The following is a 16,511-nucleotide window of genomic DNA, read 5'->3' on the forward strand; positions in this document are numbered from 1 at the left end:
CGATGGCCCCAGCTATTCCGCCAGTTGACGTCTGCTGGTCACAGGCACCCCGGGGATTCGGGGTGCCAGGTTTCGGCAGCAGATTTAGGGGATAACAGGATTATTGCCGGGATCAGACACGGAGCTCCGAGCTCACGCCGCCATTCCCGTCAGCGCCCAAGCCACGCCCCCCTTAAGTGTGTTCGTTTTGGCCCGCACCTGTATCTTGTTGGGAAATTATTTTATTTTTTTCCAATTGAACTTTATGGTTACCACATGGTTTGAGTTCTCCTTAAATAGCGCCTCGCCTCGCTAATAGCGATTTTTGGGTTTTTCGCAAATTGCGATTATTGATGAATTTGCTTTGCGAATATTTTGCGAGTTCGCAAATGATTTTGCAGAATCAGTGGAACATCGCTATTACAGAATCGCAAAGGGGGTTCCACGTTGATTCTGCGAATTTAATTTGGAACTCGCAAAATATTTTTGGCGAATTCGCAATTTGGTTGTTTTTCCTAGAATGAATTGCGGGAACAGAAATTGCGATCGCAATAGCTGTTTCGCAACTATTGCGATCGCAATTTTGGTTGATGAATCTATGACAAAGTATCTTAAAATCCTACCACACAAACATAGAGCGCAAATTATTATTCCTGCTTTTGTGTGTACGAGTAGAACCGTATCTTTCAGTACCTTCAATATGCACTTGCTACAATATACACACAACCCCCTTTTCCTGTACAAATGTATTACAATGTTCCATTCTTACACAAATGCAGTACAATTTGTACACATGCAGCACACTGTGCCCAATGAACGACACACCCACACTTCCCCTGACACAGCAAGCTACCATGTCCACCACATATAAAAGCACATGGTGCAATGCAATGTAAATTTTCACACCAACATTACTTTCTGTATAAATGAATAGCAAATAGTTCCCTAGTACACACACAAGGAATGTAGTTCCACGCACACAAGCAGCCCCTTCCCTATATATAGACAACCCACTACTTGTTTAAATATGGACCATGCTGCTGTGCCAGTCTCCTATACAGCAAGCTACCCCTTTCTATATACAAATGTAACAGTCCCTTTCCATGTACACATACAGTTCACTACCACCTATATATTAATATGTAATTAAGCTTGTAGTTCTCAAGTATAACACATGTAGAATAATTCTTCCTTTCACATTTGTAACGCAGGTTCTTGTAACATCACAAACTCAGCACACATTTCATATAAATATGAATCACAGAGTCCTGTATCACAACACATATGAACACACTGCCTTATTTTATGTACATCTTCAGACCACTATCTCCTCTTCACCCAGAAAGTACAATCTTAAATACAAGTAAATGGCACAGCTTTGCCCAATGCACCAACGAAGCACAGTATCCCATCCCCATTGTACACCTGAATAATACTACACTCTTCCAAGTAGAGGCGGGCATCTAGGAATATTTTAGGAATATTTTTTATCAAACAATAACACAAGTTGTTGTAAAATGGCCACTCGTGGGTACAATTGTGCTCAACACTGTGGGCATTTTGAAATACTTTAACAAAAACAAATCCAAGATAGCCACCTGTGGGTAGAACAGAAGCACATGTCCAAGTCGGAATGCTTTGCCCATAAAGTATGCCAAATTAAACAAGCACATGCTAATTCAGTTAGGTCTGTGTCTTCATATTAATTGCGAAACATATTGGCTTTGCCAATGCCTGTCTTCAAAGCTTCCTCGTCCGAAGTATGTATTCCAATTGTTACCATTTGGGTATTTAGGACCCCGAGCTTGGAAACGCCTCCTTTACAAAAAAAAATGCGATTCCCTGTAAACGGTTCACGTTTTTGCACTAAATTACCAAACGAAACAGAGATTAGCCGATAAGATTGTCTCTCTCTCACTTGTCTTCCTTACCCGTCAGGTACCTGCCACGCTATGCTGAAAATGGGTGACTGGGACTGAACTTATAACGCTGCACATCATATTTATTAAAACAGTGATATTATAAAACACATGCAATTATTCTTCCTGCCTATATTTCCATTTTGCTTATACGTAGTGTATATTTTCAACTCTTCTAAAAAGAAAACTGTTACTTCAGAACGATATATATATGTACTGAGGTAAGGTTGACGAGCAGAGCGGTAAATACTGTACCTTCTTTCACAGCTGGCACCGTTGGTTGGTTGTGTGGACTCTTCCTCGCGCCTCTGTACTTTCCGGCTCCACACCTCCTGTATGAATGAGCACGCTTAAACTGCCCCCCGTTCACGTGACCTTCTGAGCGTCCGTCTAGCGCAGAAGGCCTCGATTCCCATTGGCTGGTGGTGCCGCGAGGGCGTGATTGGCAAGACAAACAATAGAGTCAAAGGGCAGGCAAGAATGTCTCTCAGAAGCTGCGCAGTTTGTGGGCACGCGCGTGTGCGCGAGCAGGTGATGAATTTGCAACTACACACGAGGCTGTTTCCCCGAGCTAACGCGTGGAACCGTGGCCGATCGCAGTCACGCGCCTGGAGGCTGACTCAGGCGGCAGTCTTCGAAGTCCGATAGTTTATATTTCGACTTAGACTCAGTGCTTTTAATGGAAAGAAATAAGTGCAGGTACTCATCAAATTGAGTTAGAGGTGTGGCTAATGGGCGGGGCTATAGATGGGACATGCTTCAATGACATTGCTTCCATCTGTTGTGTTATTGCTGTTTGGGTGTTATACTGAAATGCAAGCTATGCCATGACAGTATTAACAAATATAAAATGGCACTATAATTAATACAATCAGCAAATGTTCTGCATTACACTGCATACTTTGCCTTTTGTTGCTGCATAATTTTATCAAACCTGCCGCGTAATTACAGTTGCCCTGATTATTATCATTTATTTGCATTGGGCTCAAGGCAATACTCATATTCTCGTGTGCACACACACTCACACAGGTGTGGGCACACATGCATGTACAAAGCAGTCCGCACACTTTCTTTTAAAATACTTTGTAGAGTATCCACATTCTCTCTCTTCCTCTTTCCTTTACGCGTAATCACACAAACAAGTCGTTAAACACACACAATCAAACACTCACTCAAAAGGCTCATGCAGGACAAAGGACGCTTTCAAGTCCTTACCTCCCGTGGCTTCCTTAATTGCCGCTCTCAGTGGGTCGCTTGGATTCCAGGGTGTGCACAAATGCACACCCTAGTATAAATGTGATTGAAAGAGCAGTGTCTGAATGGTACGGATACTGCTCTGTCCAGCTCAACGTGAAGGTGACATTTTCAACACCTACACGTCCAAGAAGACATGACGCAACTGAGCTGCTGTTGAACATTTCAGCAGGGGATCAGCATAGGGCTCCAGGGGTACTTTACCTGTCTGAGTATCCGGGAGGCGGGCTCCACAGAATTACCAAGACAGACACGAGTACACTGTCCTTGGCGGGGGTTGAAGTGCCAGTACTTGAACGGATAGAAATAAGAAGTGCTGGTACTCAGTACCGGTGAGTACCGGCCAGGGCCGGCGCTAGGCATGGGCAGCATGGGCGGCTGCCCAGGGCCCCGAGCTCAGCCCATCAACAGGGGGCCTCGCAAAAGTGTTTCCCCACCAGCCTCGCGCCTGTGGTGAGCACTGCGTGGCCCAGGGAAGGGCTGCCTCTCCTCTGGGCTTCGCAAGAATGTGTAAGAATGAGAGAAGAGGCCCCCCTCCCCTGTGCCTCGCAGCACTGGTTAATGGCTGTTAACCCCCAGGGAGGGAGCCCCTTTTCCCCAGGGCTGTGCAGCCCACATGTAGTGCGAGGCCCCGTCTGCATTTCAGCTTGACCTGTAATTGGGGACAGGGTCGGGTTGCTGAAAGGTGTGACATGTGGGCCAGTTGATAAAGGGCCTCAGCTTTATTCCTGCCTCCCAGGCCATCACACACCTGGCTATGGTGTGCGGGGCGAAGGTGTTAAGTGTGGCAATCTGCCTTAATTGTGGCCAGGTGTTGCTCTAAGTGTTGTCATTCTCCCCTCAGCCCCCCATTGGGGCCCCAAAGAAGTATCTTGCCCCAGATCGCTCCCCTGCCAGGCAATGGTGGGTGGGGGCAGGTGGGAGTATGCGGGGGGGGGGGGCGTCACTGAGGGAGCAGGTTTTTGGCTATGGGCAATTGACACCTTAGCCTCCACGGTAGCAGCAGTAGCTGTGTCCTTTTTCTTGACCCCCCTCCCCTGCAAGGTCATCCCCCTGAGGAAATGGGGGGCTGGGGAAGGAGTGAACTATGATAGGCCTTCCTGGAGGGTGTGGGTGTATTTACATGGGCCTCGCAGTGAGATAACCTTTGTTAGGTTTTTATTAAACTAGAGAGGATGTGGCGTTGTGTCCTCAGCTGCCATAGACCAGGTTCTAGTCCCAGCATCAGCTCAACATCCTGTCATTCTGGGCAAATCACTTAATCTCACCAAAGATTAAAGTAAAAATACATTCGATCTTGTGCAGTGTAACTGTTGCCCAGGTAAATCACCCCAATGCCCTAGCACCGAGTTCACCTTATGTAAACTATAAAAATCACGGACCGATCCCAAAAAAGCCATTTTTTTTTACTTAATTCCAGCTATTTTAATGCACACTAACTGTCTGATCGGCTCACACTGCAACAACAAGGAGTTTAATCCCCAAGCCATGGTTTCCAGTTTGCTTGAGTTTGTTTTGTGCTCAATGTGTCGATGTATGCATATAGCACCGTATATAGATTTGCATATACACCTGGCACATAGCACTCCATGCATTATCCTCACTGGCCTTTGCTATTCTCCAACAATGTATTTTAACAAAATTAAAACGTGAACAAAAAGTCGGAATGCTTGTTCTTTACTTTGCATGTTTGTTGCCTCTGAGTAAAATTAACTGGTTTTTGCACGACCAGCAAATGTGGGCCAATTTTTAGGGACTGCCCGGGCCTAATTGCAATCCCAATCCGACCCTGATTGGGGATGCCGGCCACTTCCCACCCCAGTGCCAATTAGCACGCATTTTGGGGCCTGACAGTTGTAATGATTTAGAAAGACAAGCAACTCTCCCTCTTTCAGATGCTGATGAGATGTGAAAGAGATGCTGGTCAGTGGCAGAAAGGAAGGTGTTTTAGCACACGAGGGGGGCATGCACCATTCAGGGTCAGGAGCACCTTCCGTAATTTAGATGCAAATATCTTTCAATCTCTGAGTTCCAAAGAGCTCTCTCAGTCCAGGGGCTGTGTGTCAGGTCAGTTAAAAATGTTAAGTGTTTTGCAAATGTTTGGCAGGCTCCAGTGGTGGAGAGTTCATACTACTCCTCATTTCAGCCGTGCATGAATGTTACGCGGCATCCCCAAAGCTTTGAGGGGAAAAAAAGTTACCTTTTAATTAGTAGTTACGAAAAAACTTGATTGTGAAAAATTATGTCTATTTGAGGAGTACCGTGTCTAGTAGTTTAAGCCCTAGGCTACGTTTTACAACTTTTTTTAACAAATCTATGGAGAGAAAAACACTTTAAACATCGAATGCAAATATATAAAATAAAAATGTTGCCTACCCCAAGTTATGCCCTTGAGTATATTCCCATTTTTAATTGGCCTATTTGAAATGTATACAAAAGGAAGATTTTACGAAAAGTTTGTAGCCTAAGCTCTGCTATCCCAGTACTAATTCTTAGGCTAGAGCTTGGACTCCATCACCCATGTTCAAGCACTGGCTAATGTGATTTGTTGGGGGGGTACAAGGTCCTTAACTCACTTTGCTGCTAGTCCTTTCCCCGTGCTAAGCCTTTTTTTTGGCCATTTGTTGTAGTTTGCGTTTAGGCCCGTAACTTTGTGCATGCAAGGGGATGGAACCACCCTCCCCTGGGCCCTACAGCTCAGGCTCATGGTGGGGGGGCAACATCTTGAAGCCATGGTGTAGCACTGAAAGGCCTTGCAGAGGGCCCCTCTCCCCTGGGTCTCATAGCCATAGTTCAGTGCTGATAGGCCTAGGGGTCTATCCTAATCCTCTCAATGCTACACCATGTCTGAGAGTCACAGGAGAGGGGCGCACATTGTGTGGGCCCCCACCCCTGGGTCCAATTACATTTTTCTCACAGTGCTGGACCCTGGCCCTGTGTAACAGAGGAATAGGAATCGGTAGTGCAGCAGGTGGCATGGCACCAGGTTTGGGCATATTAAGAGCGCAATGTTCCCATATTATGCTTTACTGTACTGTGCAGCCAGTGGACGAGGGTGAGAAAAGCCTTCACTTTGCACCACGGCACCACTGGTGTGCTACAGCCCTCTTTCATGGGCCTCACAGCCATTTTACACAGCTGTGAGGCCTGGGAGAGGCCTTCCTCCCATGGGCATCACAGCCATGGTTCGACACTCACAAGAGGAGGCACCCTCCTATGAGATAAGCAGCACTGGAACATGGCTATGAGGCCCATGGATCCTCTCTCAGGGGGTGTAGTTAACAATAGTTCAGCAGGTGCAGTGGCACCAGGGCTCTTTCTTGCATCACGGTCCATGACAACATTACTATGTCACTGGTTCCTTCTCCCTTGCACTGCACAGCCACGATCCAGTACTGCTGTGCAGCTCACGGAAGGCCCACCCTCCCCTAGGCCTCACTGTCATCGTCCAATGCTGAGAGGCACAGATTCATGAATCCCATGCTTAGGGCAAGAGGCGACATCTGAAGGGCATAGCTATCAACAGTGTAGAAAGTGCAATGGGACCATGGTCTTGTGGGGTTATGTGTCCAATGCACCCAAATTATGGCTGTATTTTACTGCTCAGTCAGTGACCAGAGGGTAGTGGGGAGTCATAATTTGCCTTGCTTGAACGATGGCTGGCCTGCTCTCCTACACCTTGCAGCCATGATCCTGTTCTGCGATGTCCAAATGTCGTTCTCTCCCTTGGGCCTTATGTTTTTTAGTATATGCGTTGTGTTTTACACTTAACATAATTCTGGTGAGTAAAGAGCCTACACACAAAAAAGATTGTCCTACGTCTCTTAGCATGTGCGTGTGGGATACTGGTGAGAGAGAGGATTAATGTTAAAACAAATTACGAAGTATTAATGTCATCCTAAGGTAGCACAATAATGGCACATAAAGATAAGGGAGCCTTTTGAAATGTGCAATTATATCCATGGTGAGTGAGGTTTTCTCTTGTGTCATTTTATATTTTGAATGATACCGCCCCTCATTACCTCACAGGATTGCCACCCTTTATGAGGCAGAACTGGAAATTGTATCATGCACTCATCTGGAAACAATCAGTTAACGAGGAGTAAATAATATACATCTTTGTGAGACCTGCACCTAGCTTTTCCATCCAATGTGACAAATTTAATCCATTTCATACAGTTTTAAAATATATGGACTTATTTAATTTGTATATTTATTTTTTTGTCCATCTTACTGCTATCCATGTTAGGTCTCTTCAGAGATGCCAAATAAGATCAATAGTCCTGCGGTATAACTTTCTGTTATGCCACTTCTTGTGATGTTACCAAGGACGGCTCCTCCACTAGGGCGGAGGAGCGTCACCCCACTGCTTTCTCGCAGAGCGAGAAGCAGAAATATAAAATGCAAAAACGACCATTTTATGTTTCTGCTACTCACACTGTGAGAAAGCAGAAGTGTTTGGTTGGGGGCAGTCGGGTCTGCTTTATGGTAGGGGAGGAGTGCCTTGCCCCCTGCTAAGGGCCCTGACTGTTTGGTCGGCCCTCCGGGACCAACCTAACCAGTCATGCACACTCTGGCCTTTCTCCATGTAGGCACCAATGCACCCTACATGGAGAAAACGGCCTCCCCATAGGCGCCTGGCTGGTCGGCGTCCCAACCAATCACAATTCTGCCATTGGGGAGGAAGGCTGCCTGCTTCCTTTTCCTGCCAGAGGCAGGAAAGAAAGAGAGCAGGTCAAGAGCAGAGATGACGCGAGACCTGGGAAGGTAAGTTTATTTTATTTTTTAAATAACCCCAGCGAGTCCTCCCACCCGCGAATCATGCTAGCCGCGACTGGATTTTACATGCAAATTAGAGGGGCCTCACATCTTCCCTTTCGCCCGGGGCCCCAGAAGTTCTAGGACCGGCACTGGTACCGGCCCATTTAAAGCACTGCTTAGACTCATACCTGCCAACTCACACGGTACCACCATGTGACAACGATATCGGCTCCCATCACAGGGTGTCCCGGTGAGAAGCCAATATCACACAGTGGCAGGGAAAACGAGCTGAAAACTGCTGTAAATAGTGGTTTTCCAACTCGTTTTCCGAGGCTTTGAACTGCTGACATCCATTAAGGGGTGTGGAAACATCCCAGGACTTTGGCACCAGCCTCAGCAAGCTTTTTTTTTAGGGGGGTGGGGGAGAGTGGAGTTTGGTGTAGATTGCGGTTCAAAAGTGCCTGTAGGTACTTCTCAGCACAAGGTCTGCCCTTCATCACATGAAGAGATTGTTCTTCAAATTGGCAAGTATGGAAACTTGATGGTTTAAAGAAAAAAACAGGGTTAAAGGGCCACAATGTTGTTAAAAAAGCTGCACCCTTGAGAGGACCCTTCGGGCTGTCCGTGTTGCACTTGTGTGTGGTGGGTAGCTAGTGACATATAACAAGCGGTGGTCAAAGTGCTTAAAAAAAGTATGGTAACCATGCTGGTGCGAGCAATGGTGACATGGGTGCGGGATCAAAGATGTGGCTAAAAATAAAAATATTCTGTAACTTTTTTCAGGTCTTTCACCTTCAGATAACTGCATATAAAATAGCAAGCAGCTTAAATGAAAGTGAACTGCAAGTTATGTTAATCAGTTGGAAATGCCCTAGTGTACATTACATTATAGACCTTTATTAGTTAGTGCACTGCACCTATTTTAAACTTGCATTACACCGAGTATAAGGGAGGTTGCTACAAAATGCACAAAAAAGGTTTTAGATAAAAGTCAAATGGCAACGAGACCTGGGGGATATAGAAGACTCAGATTGGTTGGATGCGCTGGCGTCCGCTCGGGAGGCGGCGATCACATCCCGGCTCAAATTGATACAACTCAAGGAGTTGCATCGGGTATATTACCCCTGCACCACTTTGCATAAACTTGGACATGCACCAGATCAGTTTTGTCTTCGTGGGTGTGGGCAACTCGGAACATTTTATCACATACTATGGGACTGCCCCAAAATACAATCATACTGGGATCAGGTTATGACGGACATCTCAGAGGTGGGAGGGGCGGAAGTTCAATGGGATCCCCAGTGTTGCCTACTAAATATTTGGCAACCCACAGACCTCAACCTAGCATTGCAGACATGGGCTACACTGGGTATGACATTCGCCAAACGGAACATCGCTAGACACTGGGGCTCAGGGTCACTACCTACGTTGCAGCAAGTTCAAGTTCAAGTTCAGACATTTATAAAGCGCACTACTCACCCAGAGGGTCTCAAGGCGCTGGGGGGAGGGGATCACTGTTTATCGAATAGCCAAGTTTTCAGTTCTTTTCTGAAGGAGATGTGATTCTGAGTAAGGCGGAGGTGGGTGGGGAGTGAGTTCCAGGTCTTGGCAGCCAGGAAGGAGAAGGATCTGCCACCCATGGTGGTTTTTCGGATGCGCGGGACTGCGGCGAGGGCTTGATTGAATGATCTTAGTTGGCGGGTGGGATAGTAGAAGGACAGTCGGGTGTTGAGGCATTCGGGTCCTAGATTATAAAGGGCCTTGTGTGCGTGGGTAAGAAGGCGGAAAGTGATTCTTTTGTTGACGGGAAGCCAGTGGAGGTTTTTTAAGTGACCGGTGATGTGTTCTTGGCGAGGGATGTCTAATATGAGTCTCGCTGATGCGTTTTGAATGCGCTGGAGCTTTTTCTGCAATTTTGTTGTAATTCCGGCGTAGAGTGTGTTGCCATAGTCCAGTCGACTTGTGACCAGTGCATGGGTGACAGTCTTTCTTGTTTCGAGGGGGATCCAGCGGAAGATCTTTTTGAGAATGCGAAGGACGTTGAAGCAGGAGGACGATACAGCGTTGACTTGTCTGGACATTGAGAGAGAGGAGTCTAGAATGAAGCCAAGGTTACGTGCATGGTCTGTGGGTGTGGGCGCTGATCCCAAAGCGGAAGGCCACCAGGAGTCGTCCCAAGCTGAGGGGGAGGATCCGAGGATGAGCACCTCCGTTTTGTCTGAGTTGAGTTTTAAGCGGCTCTGTTTCATCCATTCGGCTACTTCTTTCATACCTTCGTGAAGGTTGTTTTTGGCGGTGTTGGGGTCTTTGGTGAGGGAAAGGATTAGCTGGGTGTCGTCGGCGTAGGAGATGATGTTGAGGTTATGTTGACGTGCGATGGAGGCGAGGGGACTCATGTAGACGTTGAAGAGGGTGGGACTGAGTGAGGAGCCTTGAGGTACGCCGCAGACGACTTCGGTGGACTCGGAGTAGAAAGGGGGGAGTCGGACTCTCTGGGTTCTTCCGGCTAGGAACGAGATGATCCAGTCCAAGGCTTTTCCTTGTATGCCGATGTTGTGGAGGCGTTGTATGAGGGTGTTGTGACAGACAGTGTCGAAGGCGGCGGAGAGGTCGAGTAGAATGAGGGCCACTGTTTCACCGTTGTCCAGGAGTGCTCGGATGTCGTCGGTCGCCGCAATGAGGGCGGTTTCGGTGCTGTGTTTGGCTCGGAAGCCGTTTTGTGAGGGATCCAGGGAGTTGTTGGATTCAAGGAAGGCTGCGAGTTGGCTGTTGACGGCTTTCTCGATGACTTTGGCCGGGAAAGGGAGGAGGGAAATGGGTCGGTAGTTTTTCAGTTCTGAGGGGTCTGCTGTTGGTTTTTTCAGAAGGGCGCTGAGTTCGGCGTGTTTCCATATTTCTGGAAAGGAGGCGGAGTTGAAGGAGCAGTTGATGACATCGCGGAGTTGGGGGGCGATGATGGAGTCAGCTTTGTTGAAGATGTAGTGGGGACAGGGGTCCGAGGGTGAGCCAGAGTGGATTGAGTTCATGAGGCGAATGGTATCTTCAATGGTGATTGGGTTCCAGGACTTGAGGTAGTTAGTTGGAGGGGTGGGAACAGAAGGGGGTGGGGTGAGTTGGTCATTGGGAGTATTCATGAAGCTGTTGTGGATGTCGGCGATTTTGTTGTAGAAGAAGGAGGATAGCGCATCGCAGAGGTCTTGGGAGTTAGTGATGTCGTTGGATGCTGCGGGAGGGTTGGTGAATTCTTTGACGATATTGAAGAGTTCCTGGCTGTTATGAGAGTTGTTGTCGAGATGGTCCTTAAATGCTGATTTCTTGGCGGATCGAATCAGTTGGTGGTGTTTGCGGGTGGCTGTCTTGAGGGAGGCCATGTTGTCTGAGGTTGGTTCTTTTCTCCAGTTCTTCTCCAGGGTGCGGCATGTCTTCTTGGATTTTTTAAGGTCGTCATTGAACCAGGGAGCCCTTTTGCTAAATGATTTCAACTGGTGTTTTTTCAGGGGTGCTAGTTCGTCCGCACTGTTGGTGATCCATTGCCTGAGGTTTGTGGCCGCTTGGTCTGGGTCCGTTGTTAGGGTGGGAGTGTTTTGGCTGAGTGATGTGAGGAGTTGGTCGGTGGTGATTTTGTTCCATTTTCTTCGGGGAATGGGTTGTGGACGGTTGTGGGTCAGGGTTGTTTTGTAGCTGAAGTGAACACAGCTGTGATCCGTCCAGTGGAGAGCTGTAGTGTGATCGAAGGAGATGTGCTTGCTGGAGGTGAAGATAGGGTCGAGCGTGTGTCCGGCTGTGTGAGTGGGGGTGTTGACAAGTTGTTTGAGTCCGAGATTGGACAGGTTGTCCAGAAGGGTGGTGGTGTTGTTGTCGAGAATGTTGTCAAGGTGGTAGTTGAGGTCTCCTAGGAGAATGTAGTTCTCGGATGCAAGGGCGTGCGGGCTGACGAAGTCAGTGATGTCGTCACTGAATTGAGATCGGGTGCCTGTGGGCCTGTAAATGAGGGTTCCTCTGAGTGTGGTCCTGGGGTCGGTGTGGATCTGGAAGTGGAGGTGTTCGGCGGTTGCAAGATTGTCGTCAGAGCTGGTTGTAATTTTGATGGTGTTTCTATGGACGATGGCTATGCCTCCTCCAGTTTTGTTAATGGTGCGGTCTTTTCGAATGATCTTGTATGTGTCCGGTATGGCTATGGCGATGTCGGGGGCAGAAGATGTATTCATCCATGTTTCAGTGAGGAAGGCGATGTCAGGAGATGTAGAGTCGATTAGGTCCCAGAGTTCGGTTGCGTGTCTGTGGACCGAGCGGGTGTTCAGTAGGATGCATTTCAAGTCGTTGGGTTCGGAGCTGTGTGTGGAGGAAGTGTGTTTGGTGAGGGTCCTGACGCAGTTGAACTTACAGGAGAGGCAGGAGAATGGGCCGTGGGTACGTCCTGGGGTAGCTTGGCAGCAGAGTGGGGTGCGTCCGGTGTTGAGGGCGAGGAGAGTAGCGGCATCATAAGTTACTCTGGGGGATTGGGAGCGGCAAAGGGCAGGGGGACGGGCGCTGGGCGCGGTCCAGGCGCGGACGGGTGCAGACGGGCTTACCTTTGGCGCACCTTCGGCGAGGCCGCAGCGCGTTGGGACATCAGGCATTTAATGGAGAGTGGAGGGGGCGGAGTGTGGGAGGGGCAGCAGCTGGGAGGCGGTAGCGGGGAGGAGGGGCGGGCCAGGGAACTGCTACAGACAAAATGGAGGGTCAAAGGGAAGGTGAGGCAGGGGCAGCAAATGGACCAGCGCTCCTACTGTCCTGTTAAAGCGCCAGCAGGCACAGAGAGCAAATGTCGCGCTACAAAATATAGAGCTGAGAGAGCGGCGCCAAAGTCAATTCTTGGTCGGTATACAAGCTGAACGAGCACAGCGCTAGTCAATTACAGTGGCTCTAGGTAAACAAGCGAGTCAATTACAAAGCCCCTCGCACAGCGCTATTCAAGTACAGAGGCTCTTGGAAAACAAGCGAGTCAGTTTCAGAATCCCAGGTAACGATACCAAGTGGAATCAGCAGCGTCCACAGTGCGTGAGACCAGCGGGGGAGGGAGGGAGCGACCGTTCAGGAACAAGTCCGGGCGGTCAATGGGCGGCAGACATGGACACAGCCATGGTTGCAGAGAGAGTGGTTTATATACACAGAGGGTGTCCTAAAAAGTGTTCCAGAATATGGGAGAGATGGAATGAGTCCCGGGGGAATCTCTGTGACCCACCGCACGCAACAAAGACACCAGACGATAGCCCATGAGTGATGATGGGACGAGAGGGGCAATGTGCTAGCAATGAAGAGGCCGGCGCAATTTTGACACCAATGGGCTATGATGAACTGACGTATGTACACTGCAATTTTGAATGCTTTATTTACTTCTTACTGGAGATGATGATGGTTTATTGAATTCATGAAATCTATGTTTGTATGATGATACAAAATGCCAATAAAATATGTTTTAAAAAAAAGTGCTCCCACAATCTAGATTTTTGTAATACTCAGACGGTACAAAGTGCTAATTTTTTAACTGTCTTAAAATTAAGTACAAACTTCACAGCTTAGCTGGTAGCTCCATTGCAATACCTCTAAAAAAGAGTAATTGTGTGTCATCTGGAAGCTTCAAGTGATTCCAGCAATTAGAGCCAATACTGGCTTCCTAATAACTTTTTCATTTGCAGATTGACCAGTTGCGCACGTTTATATTTCTTTCAGTGAAGCCGGATCCATGGCCAGGAGTTTTTTTTAGCTGTGTGCGCCTCCCTGGGTTTCACAGCACAGATTTTCTAAAATTTAAAAAGCACAGGCATGTCGTACCCTTGAGATCCCCCCGCCCACTTTGATCACTGATGAGCAGCGTGAGAAAACCTGCAAGTTGTTCTTCGCACGCTCCCTGAGGAGAGGTTGTCTATGGGATGGCTCCAAGAGATGAGCCATGGGCTGCTAACTGGAAGGGAATCACCAGTAGCGCTTTAAATGATATTTGAAGTGCCTTGCCCAAGTGGTTTTCAGTGGTGGTACATTCTTCCTCCGAAGTACTGCTTTTTGTTCTTAAATAATTGTGTTATGGTTCATACTTGTCATTTTGATTTGAAGCAAGTGGATGTGTAGAGAAACGCAGACAGGTTGGTAGATTAGTACAAGGTTTATCGTAAGGCTGGTGTGTAAATGATCCAGACTGGAGGTATGAGCGCTATGAGGACCACTGAAAGATACCAGCCATATGTTCACGTTTTAAGATTCTGCAAAGGCCTAGTCATGATACAGAAATAGAACTTTATATAAAATAATTTGTTTTAATTCTTAACATAGCCTTGCCATTTTTCAAAAATTATCAGTCAGGGATCCCCAATGCAACTCTAGAAGACATTTTAAAGTGATTTCCTTTTATATTTACTAATTTAAGGAAGTGCTGAAAAGAGGAAAAATTATGGCTTTAAGTGATTTCCCAAATGTTTGTACCGGCTGGAGCCTAGAAATACTGGTCATGCTCGGTTAGAACTGGCCAGATGGGAAGACTGAGGAGGTGCACAAGGACCTAATGCAGTTTAAAAATTTAGAGACTGGAAGAGTAGATGGCGGGCTTTCATACATGGGGAGTCTGTGTCCGTGCTTGTGCGATTAAGAGAATACTGGCTAAAGCGAGTCAAGTAGGATGGCAAGTGGGTCTTAGGTAAACAAACAAGTTTTAACGGAGATGAAAAAAGGGGACCTGAGGGCTCCATACGGAGTTAAAGAAAGACTTGCACCATGAAAGGAGAACAGGCCTTATATACATGTATATATATTGCTCCCTTGTTTACCCTTTATGTAAATGGATTGGAGCAAGCCCTTCTTTCGGTGGAGACCGATTGCTCAAAGGCAGGGACAAGATCACTTCTGGTGCTACTATATGCTCACAGCGCAGTCCTGAAGGACCGGATGGCTGATAGTTACATCTGTTATTGAATACGTTTGTAGCTTTTATGGGCTGCTGAATCTCGCGGTCAACTTTATTAAATACTATGTGATGGTAATTGGCCCAGGGTCCACTAGAACAAAAAATATTTAAAGTGGGTAATAATACACTGGCCAAAGTTCCGGCTGTTTCCTATCTTGAGGGTCTTGATCGATTCCAATAAGAACTGAAAGCCCCTGGTTGCTAAGAAAGATGAATTTGTTAAGGCCAACGCAGCTGTTATTAGTTTTGCTTAGAGGCCACCGAGCCCTAACTAAGGTTTATCAAGACAAGTGTGTGTCTAAGATTTTGTATGACAGTTACGTTTGGAGATATTACCTCCAGACCATTGAAAACATGTTTTTAAGCCATGTGCTGAGGGTTCTGCAAAACTCCCTGGCATTGTGTGTGCATGAATTGGGAGTCAAGTATATTGGAGAAACAATTGATCTTAGGCCACTGTTATGCTGGATTAAGGTCTGGACCAGGGAGGAATCTCAGCTGAATAGGTTTATCCTTAAGGGTTGCCTGTCTCTTGACCATGCTATTAAGATCCTGTGGATTGCATATGTTAAGATCACTTTTAATTGTTTGGGTAGGGAGGATTTATTTCACAGCCCCCACTCCCTGAGCACCTCTGAATAGTAGAGGGTGAGGAACTGTTTTCTTGAACGCAAGATGTTACATAGAAAGCAGTCAGAATTGAGGAAACCTTTTGTACGGGGGCACATGCTGCTAAAGCAGTTCAGATAATGGAACCAAATCAATCTATTGCAACTAGCGACAGGGACAGATTTATCTTGACCAAATTTAGATTTTAATATGTTGCACTATACTCTGGCTTTTCCTAGTGGCTGAAGTCCGCCTGGCTCCATGAAGCTGCGATAATGTGTCTCCACAGGACACTTTATATTTTATGATGTTTTATAGCTATTTTAGGTTAACTAGGAGAATGTCTATCGTTCTTTTGTTAAAATCCTTAAATGTTATGCAAGTTCGACCTCCTCTAATGATTTTGCAGCTTTTATCTAATGAATATATCATTTTTGAAATGTCTTGCGTAAGAGCTGCATTGAGATTGAGGTATTCCTGACTTGATTAATTCTGTCGCTGCTATTTGATGATTTTATTTATTTGATTGTGGGATTGCTATTTTATTGGGTTTTATTGGCTGATTTTACTTTTGTGTGCAATGTGTATTTTTATCTTTTTAGTGCATGTTGTTTTTATGTATTACATGTCTGGGTTTTTATGCTGCGTACTTTTATGGTTTGTTTTTAAACGTTTTATTAATTACACAACATTGAGGATCTTTTACAACATACATCATGAAATAGATGTGTTATTATATCATGAACATTTAACACAAACTCAGATCCCACTCCACCCTCCCCCGGGTATAGCTCAGGAGTGATAATATACTAGATCTATTGCTGAATTAAACATATGAGTCTGACAAGGTAGCATCGCCTTATACAGTTAGCATTCTTCACAGTGTTACTCTCTGGACTCTGAATGGGAAACAGGATATCACAGCATAGTTATTCGTAACAGTGCATTTGTTATGTATCTCTACTATTTATCCTGCAACCTCGTTCTCACTAATCGGTGTCCCTTCACCTATGCGTATATCGAAGAGCATCTGTCTTCACTCCATAAGATCC

At 46.6% G+C, this 16,511-nt stretch overlaps 1 protein-coding gene and 1 long non-coding RNA gene across 3 annotated transcripts in view; one reads left to right on the forward strand and one right to left on the reverse strand.

Annotated features, from left to right (window-relative positions):
- HIC2 (HIC ZBTB transcriptional repressor 2) overlaps nt 1-2,233 on the reverse strand; it is a 587,905-nt gene extending 585,672 nt beyond the window's left edge. For both annotated transcript variants that reach the window (XM_078667867.1, XM_078667870.1), the window contains exon 1: nt 2,154-2,233. The gene's annotated coding sequence lies outside the window, so the exon portion shown is untranslated. The remainder of the gene's footprint in view (nt 1-2,153) is intronic.
- Nucleotides 2,234-2,439: 206 nt separating this feature from the next.
- Nucleotides 2,440-16,511, forward strand: part of LOC144791582 (uncharacterized) — a 361,016-nt gene continuing 346,944 nt past the window's right edge. The window contains exon 1 of the long non-coding RNA XR_013602432.1: nt 2,440-2,597. This is a non-coding gene — a long non-coding RNA (uncharacterized LOC144791582). The remainder of the gene's footprint in view (nt 2,598-16,511) is intronic.

Source organism: Lissotriton helveticus, chromosome 11 (assembly GCF_964261635.1).
Source record: "Lissotriton helveticus chromosome 11, aLisHel1.1, whole genome shotgun sequence".
Lineage (NCBI taxonomy): Eukaryota > Metazoa > Chordata > Amphibia > Caudata > Salamandridae > Lissotriton > Lissotriton helveticus.